The sequence below is a fragment of the Mus musculus genome, chromosome 7 (genome assembly GCF_000001635.26).
Source record: "Mus musculus strain C57BL/6J chromosome 7, GRCm38.p6 C57BL/6J".
Lineage (NCBI taxonomy): Eukaryota > Metazoa > Chordata > Mammalia > Rodentia > Muridae > Mus > Mus musculus.
Genome location: NC_000073.6, coordinates 109,997,040 through 110,007,172, shown reverse-complemented (window position 1 = coordinate 110,007,172; position 10,133 = coordinate 109,997,040). Strand labels below are relative to the sequence as shown.

Below are 10,133 nucleotides of genomic sequence, written 5' to 3'. Positions count from 1 at the left end.
TTGTTATGTAGTTGGTGCCTCCTGATCCTAGCTTGTCTGTGCATGTGTCTGTGTGTCTGTTTTTCATTTCCTTATCCCCACCCTCCACCCCCGTCAGGTTTCCAAGGTGTGCAGAATGTAGAGCTTTGCCTTAGAGAGTGACAGCACAGCTTGCTTCCCCAGAAAACTAAGCATGGTGATCCATGCCTGTAATTCAAACACTTGGGAGGTAGAGGCAGAAAGATCAGGAGTTCAAGGTCATGGTAGCTAAGGTCAGTTAGAGGAGTTGGAGGCCAGGCTGGAAACCTGGAAACCCAATCTGAGGGGGAAAAATAGAGAGACAGACAGTACTCCTGATGGGTATAATGGTGCATGTCTTTAATGTTTGGACCCAAGAGGTTGCAGCAGCGGAGGATTATGAATTGGGATGAGTCCCTGTCTCAAAAACAAGAAACAGAAAAGAAGAAGCAAGGCAATGACAGGGGTGGGGTGGTGGGGGGAGGAGAAGAGGAACAGATGGAGGTGGAGGGCCTCTGAGGAACAAGGAAGTCATTGCTTGTAGCTAAAGTATCAGGGGTGGCAGAGTGGAGGAGGAGGCATCTGAGCTAGCTCTAGACTCTGAAACATGACCGCTCTGTGAGTATTTCCTGGGCAAGACAGTCCAAGAGGAGGAGATGGTGAACGGATAAATGTACAGAAATGGGAGGCCTGGTTTGGAGAATACAATAGCTAGAATCTTTGGTTACAAAGATCACACTACTTAAGATGACTGTTTTATTCCAAGGCTATGAGGGAAAAGAAAAGGAGTGTCAGTCCTCTAGATTAAGGCTTTGAAGGGTATTAAATTCAGTCTGGGTCCTGAGACTATACTAGATCCCAGGCAACCTAGAAAATCAGGTTTGTTGTCTGGATGTTTTTCTGGTCCCTGTCTATATCTAATGGACCTGCTTAATCTCCTTCTATGCTTCTGAACACCAAAGGCTCCCATTTGCCTCTGGTTTCTGCTATGTCTTATCTCCAGTCACAGCCTTTCCTCTGTGCACCTTCCAGCTTCTGACTCAGTTATTAAGCACTTATTATCTGGGGCTCAAATTCAATCTTTGAAAGAGAAAATTTGATTCTTCTAGTTACTTATTATCATTCCTATCAAATAGCCCTCTGGGACAGACAATGAATAGGCTTGATTAGGTCAACTAGATGAGTCAAAGGTAACAGAGTTCTGTAGTGTTCTATGTCTGTGGAACTAAGACATAGCTTTGCTGGGTGAGTGTTGGCCTAGTAAGTACAAAGCCTTGGACTCAACAGAATCACAGAAAACTATGCATGGTGGTGCATGCCTGAACTGAATTTTGGGCCTCAGGAAAACCTGGAGCTCTTCTACCCAGGAGCTATATTCCTATCTGAAGAATGATTTCTGGAGGGTCATTTCCCTCCGGAATGCTCGGGGAGGGCTCTACCTTGGAGCTATATTCTTATCTAAGGAATGATTTCTTCTTGGCCATTTCCCTAGGAATGCTAGGTAGGGCTCTACCCTGGAGCTATATTCCTATCTGAGGATTTCTCCAGGGTCATTTCCATCTGGAATGTTAGGAGTTCTTCCCTGGAGTTATATTCCTATCTGCGGATTTCTCCAGGGTCATTTCCATCCAGAATGTTAGGAGTTCTACCCTGGAGTTATATTCCTATCTGAGGGAGGATTTCTCAATGGTCATTTCCTTCCATGTGTAGTCTCACTGCCCAGGACAGGTACAAGTTTCTAAATACAAATTTTTTCAAAGACTCTAGTAGCCCGGCATGGTGGAGGCACACACCTTTAATCCACAGAGAGGAAGAATTTGAAAAGAAACATTTCTATCATTTCATTTAAGGCAGTCATGCCAGACTCAACCACCATTCTTCCCTGTAAGCTGGGTGCAATGGATCAGTGTCTGTGATCCCTGCCTGCACTTGGGAAGGAGAGCTAGAAGGATCTGGAGTTCAAGGTTGGGCTCAGTGACCAAGAATAGTTTTTCTCTAAAAAACAAACAAACAAACAAACCAGAGTTAGGTTTCTAGCACACAAATACTGTCTAACAACCAACTGTAATTCTAGTTCCAAGGGCTCTGTACCTTTTTCTGACTTCCAAGGGTTCCTGTACATATGTGGCTCACATACTCACACTTAGGCATACAAACATAAGATAAAATAAGTGTATTTTAAAGAGTTCAAGGTGAAAAAAAAATAGTTCAAGGTGATTCCCAGGTAGCAAATTCAATGCCAGCCTGGGCCACTTAAGTACGAGATCTTGCCTCATCAAACAAAACAAAACCAAGACAAGAACCAAGCTGACAAGCAAAAAACAAAAAACAAAAAAAACCAAAAAACTAAAACCAACAACAACAAAAACTACTCACTGCACAGCCATATTCTCTTCAATAGCAAAAAGACAGTAATATTTGTTTATAAGTAAAGCATTCTAAAGCACTAACTACATCATTCTAAGTACTCACAAATATGATCTCATTTAGCTTTCACAAGAACTTATGTAGTGTGATTTTTTTTCCCCATTTTTTTTTCAAATGGAAAAACTGAGACAGTGAAGACATCTCTTCAAAGACACATAGCTAACTTGGTGTGAGGTTCATTCCTTTGATACCAGCACTTGAAAAAAAGAGCCACCCTAAGTTTCTGGATAGCCTGATCTATACAGTCAGTTCCCTCATAGCCAGAGACTCACACACACACACACACACACACACACACACACACACACACACACTCTCTCTCTCTCTCTCTCTCTCTCACATTTAAAGAAAAAAAGAAAAAAGAAGAAAGAAAAAGAGGAAGGGGAGGGTTTTCATATTTAATACTATTTGAATTTCATCTTGGAGTTCGCTTCTATTCTTTCTTGCACTTCTTAAAATTGCCCTTTTATAATTTTTAATATATTATTATTATTATTATTATTTGGTTAGTATCTCAGTAATGTAACTCACACTGGCTCTGATTCTCTTGTTTCTTGCCTTCTGAGTGATGGTGAGACTATACATCCTGATTCTTGTGATTTTGGTTTTGACTTGGGGGGTGGGGGAGTATTTTTGAGTCAGGGTTTCTCTGTGTAGCTCTGGCTGTTCTGGAACTCAATCTGTAAACCAGGCTGGCCTCGAACTTAGAAATCTGCCCACCTCTGCCTCCCCAGTGTTGGGATTAAAGGCGCATGCCAATGCCAACACCACCCAGCTTGGTTTTGATTTTTGAGACAGTGTCTCACTCTATAGCCCAGAACGAGTAGCTTCAACCTTGTGGCAAGTCTCTTGCCCGGGCCTTCCAGATGCTGAGATTACAGTAAATTTTAAAATTAAACAAACAAATAAATTGTGGTTGTATATGTGCTTTGATATTGGTCATTGAATTTTGGAATAGATTTAGGTGAAACACTCTTTGACCCTAGGCATGTTTCTTTGGTTTTTTATTGTTTTGTTTTTGTTTTTTATTCAGGGAGTAGTTCCTCCATCCACAAATTATGCAGTCGAGTTTCCTCGAATTTGGGGTCAATACACACAGAGTGCAATGGATGAACCTCGCTCTGGAGAAATCACCTGCATAATCATGGTATTTCCCCTTCCAGGTAAGTATAAATGTCTTTGATCTTCGTCTAACTAGTATTGGAAGTTTGCAGATTTTGACAGTCTCTCCTAACTCAGGCTGACCTCAAACTCCTGATCATCACCTTCCACTTTCCAGGGGCTAGGATTTCAACGGTTCTGCACCTGTCCCAGTAGCCCAACTGTTATGCGTGTCCTTTACCAGGGCAGCTTTCACTGAACCAGTGTACAGTGTTTGTAGTTTGGACTACCTCGTGACTTTAGATTCCGGCCTCAGCTCCTGAGATGAAGCAGAGGGTCAACGGAGGTCCAGCGCAGACGGGTCTCCAGGCGCTTCGCGGCGCTGACTCAGCCCTTCCGGTCAGCCAGCCGCGTCATCCTGAGTAGTCCAGGCCGGCAGGGAGGTGCGGATGCCAGAGTCACCACCGTGCTTGGCCCCTGACTCAGCCGCTTCCGGAGCATCTGAGCATCCTAGTGTGGCTGCTGCTGGCACCAGGCAGCCTCCTACACCCTCCCGCCCCACGTGCTTTTCTTCTTACTGGAATGGGATTGGAGCATGGCAAAGCTCTTTACCATGTAGTGTTTAAAAACCGAGGGTCTCAGGAGAACAGACCCTTGTTTTACCCTGTGTAGTAGGAGTTTTATGCTTTAGCTGCCTTAGCTAGGCTAAGCCACCTGTCCTTAATAACCAGTTAAAAGAGTAAATTACTATTGAGAAGCAGAAAGAGATTCATTCCATGAGTGGCCACACTAAGACAATCAAGAATTAGGGAACCCTCTGGAACTCCTTACCAAGTCCATCTTCCTGCTTGGGACTTAGGCTGACATAGATGGCCAATGTTAACACAGTTTTGTCAGTCTCTTTCCAGGATTCATCTACCTATCCATCTATATATTTTTGTTTTGTTGGTCTCTCTCTTTTTTTTTTTTTCCTCAAGATAGGGTTTCTGTGTAGCCCTGGTTGTCCTGGAACTCACTGTGTAGACCAGGCTGGCCTTGAACTCTTTCTGACTCTGCCTACACCTGCCTCTGCCTCCCAAGTGCTGGGATTAAAGGCGTGCGCCACCATGCCCGGCTCAAATGTATTTTGACATTATGGGTTAAACAAGAGTATCTATTGGAGACTGGGCTGTATCTAGGACACCCAGCTTCAAGGTCCTTAATTCATTCTCCTAGAATTTAGGGCCTGAGCATTTAGTGATAAGGGAACAAAGGGGCAGGTATGCTACACTGAACTTGTTCAACCCTTTGGGCAAGGTGGAGAAGTTGTCCTTGAGATGATGTGCCTCAGACCACTGTTTACAACAGAACCTATTCAGCTATAGGGAAGTCCTCAGTTCCCCTTGGGCCTGGGATCTTGAAATTTCTCTGTAAACTAGAATCTAAAAAGGAACTGGTAGTACTTAAAGTAAGTTTCTTTTGTTTGTTCCCAACAACCACCATTTCCTTTCCTGGCTGAACCATCTCTCCTGACATTCAAGGGACTTTTAGACTTACTTCTTACTCTTGTGGCCATAACAACCTTCCTTGCCTCAGTCCTAAACATCTCACTACAGGGTCATCTGAAAGTGGTTTTACCCAACCTATGCACAGTAGCCACATTCTTTTTTTTTTTTTTTTTGTGGCTACTGTTTTGTGGCTTGTGTTTTCAAGCTATTTCTCTGCATGGGAAAAATTGAACATTCCTTTGTTTTTAATAGAAAGCTATTTTTCCTGCTTTATTACAGTATGCTTTACTTACGCCCAAACCCACCCTTGCCATCATGGTAGATAGACTGCTGCTCTCTGGGAACTCTAGTGTGTATGTGTGTGTGTGTGTGTGTGTGTAGGGGGGTACAAGGTTACATAATTATGGTGCTGTGTGATAGCTGCTCTGATGGAATATGAGCAGGAGAGGGAAAAGGAATTGTAAGGTCTATCAGACAGATCTGAAATGTCTGTCAGAGTGATAGCTAGCTGCTTCTCAATGCTACATCCTCTGTGACACTCTTCCAGCTTTTAGATAATTTTGGACAGTGGGTAGCAGAATAGTATAGAATCCAGAAGCATTCAATAAATTATAAAGAATGGAAATGAAAAAGTATCCAGGTCTTACTTGTAGACGACTAGGAGACAGAGAAGAATATTGGGATTAGATACAAGGTACTAGGTTGATGTCTATGTACTTGGTGAAGCTGAACGTTGGTTATCTAATAGAACTGAGACCTGTGCTCAGACCACCAATACCCTTGGTAAACAATAATGACAACAATCTTGTCCCTTGGATCTGGAGTTACAGGCAATTGTGAACTGCCTGCTTGAGTGTTTGGGGACTAGAGTGCTACAAGTTCCTCCTCCTGCTATCTCTGGACAGGATTCTGTGCAATGACAAGACCAAGACTGAGCCACATGTGGTGTTGGATGCTCCCATGTAAGGGCATGGCGGGGGCCAGAAGCTGATTCCACAACAGGCCAGACAAATCCAAAATGTAGGTGGTAAAGTGACTAGCCAGCTTGAACATGGTGAGCATAGCTCAGGACAATTAAAATTAAACACTTTACCCTAACACAGGGTTTCCCCTTTTACCTTTATAAACTACCATTTCCCTGTGTGCCATGCCTGTCTTCTCTCTATCCAGAGGCAGTACTTTATCCTCTGGGGCAAATACCTCTCCTCTCTTTCCCTTGTTCCCTCATCCTCCATCTCTCGTCTCTTCTTCCCTGTTTTCTGTCCCTCTGCAGGGAATACATCTCTTTTGTGATGAGAACTTGGGAGTCCTGAGCTGATACTTTCCCTTTCAGTAAGTGCTTTGGCTGGAATATGTGAAGTATGGTGACTCATCTTCACTCTCAACTCCACAAGGTTTGGAGTCACAGAGGATATGCATCCCTGGACAAGCCTGCGCGGATTTTTCTAGAAAGGCTTAACTGATGGGGAAAGACCCACTCTGATTACGGATGTCATCAGTTCATGGGCTAAGTTTCTAGAGAACAGATAAAGGAAAAGGAGAAATCAAATGAACAGCAACGTTCACCTCTCTAATACTAGGGCTAAATAGGGCTCTACACGTAGGCAAACCGCCTAAGCTGTGTGAGACTCTATCGGGAATGTCCATTAACCCCTGTTCTCTAGTCTGTTAAAAATGTCTTTTAATAAACCCTAGTCCCATTTTGGAAAAAAAAAAAAGAATGTTTGGGAGGTGTTAAAAAACAAAGATTCATGGGGCTGGTGAGATGGCTCAGCAGTTAAGATCACCAACTGCTCTTCCAAAGGTCCTGAGTTCAAATCCCAGCAACCACATGGAGGCTCACAACCATCTGTAACAAAAATCTGATGCCCTCTTCTGGAGTGTCTGAAGACAGCTGCAGTGTACACACACACACACACAATAAATAAACAATCAAACAAAAAAATCTTTTTTTTTTTTTTAAATTCTGATGGGTGTGGTGGCGCACGCCTTTAATCCCAGCACTGGGGAGGCAGAGGCAGGCGAATTTCTGAGTTTGAGGCCAGCCTGGTCTACAAAGTGAGTTCCAGGACAGCCAGGGCTATACAGAGAAACCCTCACTTGGAAAACAAAACAAAACAAAGATTCTGAGGGCTAGAGAGATGGCTTAATGGTTAAGAGCACTGATTGTTCTTCTAGAGGTCCTGAGTTCAATTCCCAGCACCCACATGGTGGCTCAGAACAATCTATGATGGGATCTAATGCCCTCTTCTGTCTTGCAGATGTAAAGGAAAACAGAATACTCATATACACACACACACACATACATATATATACATATATATATATATATACACATATACATATATATATACTTTTTTTTTTTTAAAAGGAAGATTCAGGAGTTCCTATCTGTAATCCTAGCTCTTCGGAGGTTGAGGCAGAGGGAGTCAGAACTCCAGTCTAGTTTTGGCTCCATAATGAGACATTGTTTCAATGCAGAAAATAAAAGGTAGACTCTCCTTTGACAAGCCCACACTCACCTCCTCTGATGTCTTACTTTCTTGCTGAACACTTTCTTTCTCTTAACTCTAGTGCTTAAAATCTGTATTGAACTGTCTTAATATACTCTAACTCTGTGCTAAAAACAAATATAGGGCCGGGCATGGTGGCTCATGCCTTTAATCCCAGCACTTGGGAGGCAGAGGCAGGCAGATTTCTGAGTTCGAGGCTACCCTGGTCTACAAAGTGAGTTCCAGGACAGCTGGGGCTATACAGAGAAACACTGTCTCGAAAAACAAAACAAAAAAACAAAAAAAAAAAAAACAAAATAAACAAATATAGGAATGGCCCATATCACCACCACCTCTTCCTCTCTTCCTCCTTCTCTTCCTTCTTTTTCATTTTATCTACATTTTTGAGACAAAGTCTCACCCTGTAGCCTATTTGGTCTCCAACTCCTGGTGATCCTCCTGCCTTAGTCCACCAAGTGCTAGAATTATAGGCATGAGCCATTGTGCCTGGTTAAGTACACCATGGTATAAAGCAGTTGTTCTCAACTTTCCTAATGCTTTGGACTTTAAAAACAATTCCTTATGTTGTAGTGAAGCCCAACCACAACCCCCCACCCCAGACAGTGTTTATCTGTGTGGCCCTGGATGTCCTGGAATTGCATTCTGTAGACCAGCTTCAAACTCAAAGATCCTCTGCCTCCCAAGTGCTGGGATTAAAGGTGTGCACAACTACCATCTGACTACAGAATTAATTTTGTTGCTACTTTATAACTGTAATTTTACCACTGTTATGAATCATATTTGATATGTGACCCCTGTGAAAAAGTCATTCGACCCCCAAAGGGGTTGCAATCACTGTTATAACGAGACGTTCTGTTCTGTTCTTTCTCTGCAGGATTTATACAGAAGCAGTCTTCCAAATTCTGAAACCTGATGCCCATCACATACTTTGGGCTGAGAAAAGAAAATCAAACATTTGTTTGATGCAGCCTCCCTCCCTCAGCCTTCAAGCAGGCTGATCCAGACTTTGACCTTGCTGCCGCTAAGAAGGCGATTACCTAGGGTAGAGCCTTCTGACCTTGATGGCTCTATTTGCTCTTCTCCTTGACTCTGCTTCCAGCTGAAAGGTCCCTGAGACAGTCCAAAGACACACCCTGTAGATCGCCTAAGGGCTGGCTCCAGGTACCAAGAATGGGTTGGCAGGGGATGGGCCTTCCCCCTTATAAGCACACTCTCTTAATAAACTCGGGGGCCTTGAACAGAAACATTTCTTGGCCTCCATTATTTCTCTCACAGTTTCCTTCCATACAGCTCCGGCCTCCCACTCAGGAACCCAGTTAGTGTGGCCATGGGCAGCTACAGTTTGAAAATCAAAGCTTAAATTTTTTTATTTAATTTTGTTTTTTTTTGTTTTTTGTTTTTTGTTTTTTTTTTTTTTTGAGACAGCATTTCTCTGTGTAGCCTTGGCTGTCCCAGAACTCATTATGTGGACCAGGCTGATCTTAAACTCAGAGATCCCAGTGGGGATGGGGCATCCCGTTAATCCCAGCATTTGGGAAGCAGAGGCAGTCAGATCTCTGATTTCTAGGCCAGCCCGGTCTACAGAGCGAGTTCCAGGACAGCCAAGAAAAATCTTATCTCAAAAAACAAACAAAACTAAGCAAAACCCCAAACAAAGCAAACATAAAAACAAAACAAAGGTGTATACCACCATTATTGCCTGGCCAATTTTCTTCTTCCTGTTACATTTGGGGTCAGGGTGGGGATTGGAGAGAGTGTATGTTTGAGTGTTCATTGTGGGATCCTAATGTGGGTCAGGAAACAATTTATGAGAGTCAGTTCTCTCCTACCTTGTAGGTTCCAGGGATTGTATTCAAGTCATCAGGCATTGCAGCCGAAGCCTTTGCCAACTGAGCCATCCCCATCCCTGTTATTATCATTGTCATTATATTACTGTGTATGTATGTATGATATGAGTTATATGAGTCATGTGCATGTGTGGGGGTCAGAGGACACACTTGTGGACCACGTCAGTCTCTCTTTGCACCTCAGGTGTATTCTGAGACTGACCTCAGGTTGTCAGGCTTGCACAGCAAGCACTTTTATCTGCTGAGCCATCTCACTGGTCCAACTTAAATGTACAGAAGAGAAAGCTATTTACAATACCACTATATGGCAAATGATTAATTGTACTTTGAGTGTTTCTTTCAATACATAACTACTTCTCATGGATTTGCCCCATTACAATTGTTAGCATACAGTTTTGTATGTGTGCATCCTTGTAGGACCTTTATATCGTAAGCTGCGTAAAACCACTACAGTGAACGTTTGGGGTTTTCTACTCATGACACAATGAAAGTAGACAAAGAGCATGCTGCCTTTGATAGGACAGAACTCCTCTGCTGTAGCCTCACTTCTTCCTCAGTCTCTGATAGCTAATATTGTCAACTAGACAGCCTCTAGAATCTAGATGCTAGCACATCTAGACATGCCTGTAAGGATTGTCCACACCAGGTAAACTGAGGAGTGAAAACCCACCTTAACTGTGGATGGTACCTTTCCTTGAGCAGGGGCCTGGAACACAATAGAGTAGGTGAGCTAAGCACCAGCAAGTCATTACTGTCTGCTT

At 43.2% G+C, this 10,133-nt stretch overlaps 1 long non-coding RNA gene and 1 pseudogene across 1 annotated transcript; one reads left to right on the top strand and one right to left on the bottom strand.

Moving 5' to 3' along the window:
• The first annotated feature begins 526 nt into the window (after positions 1–526).
• On the top strand, positions 527–8,796 carry 1600010M07Rik (RIKEN cDNA 1600010M07 gene). Its single transcript, NR_037959.1, has 3 exons — positions 527–615; positions 3,458–3,587; positions 8,400–8,796. It is a non-coding gene; the product is annotated as an RIKEN cDNA 1600010M07 gene (long non-coding RNA).
• Gm23100 lies at positions 3,455–3,595 on the bottom strand (annotated as a pseudogene).
• Positions 8,797–10,133: the final 1,337 nt, after the last annotated feature.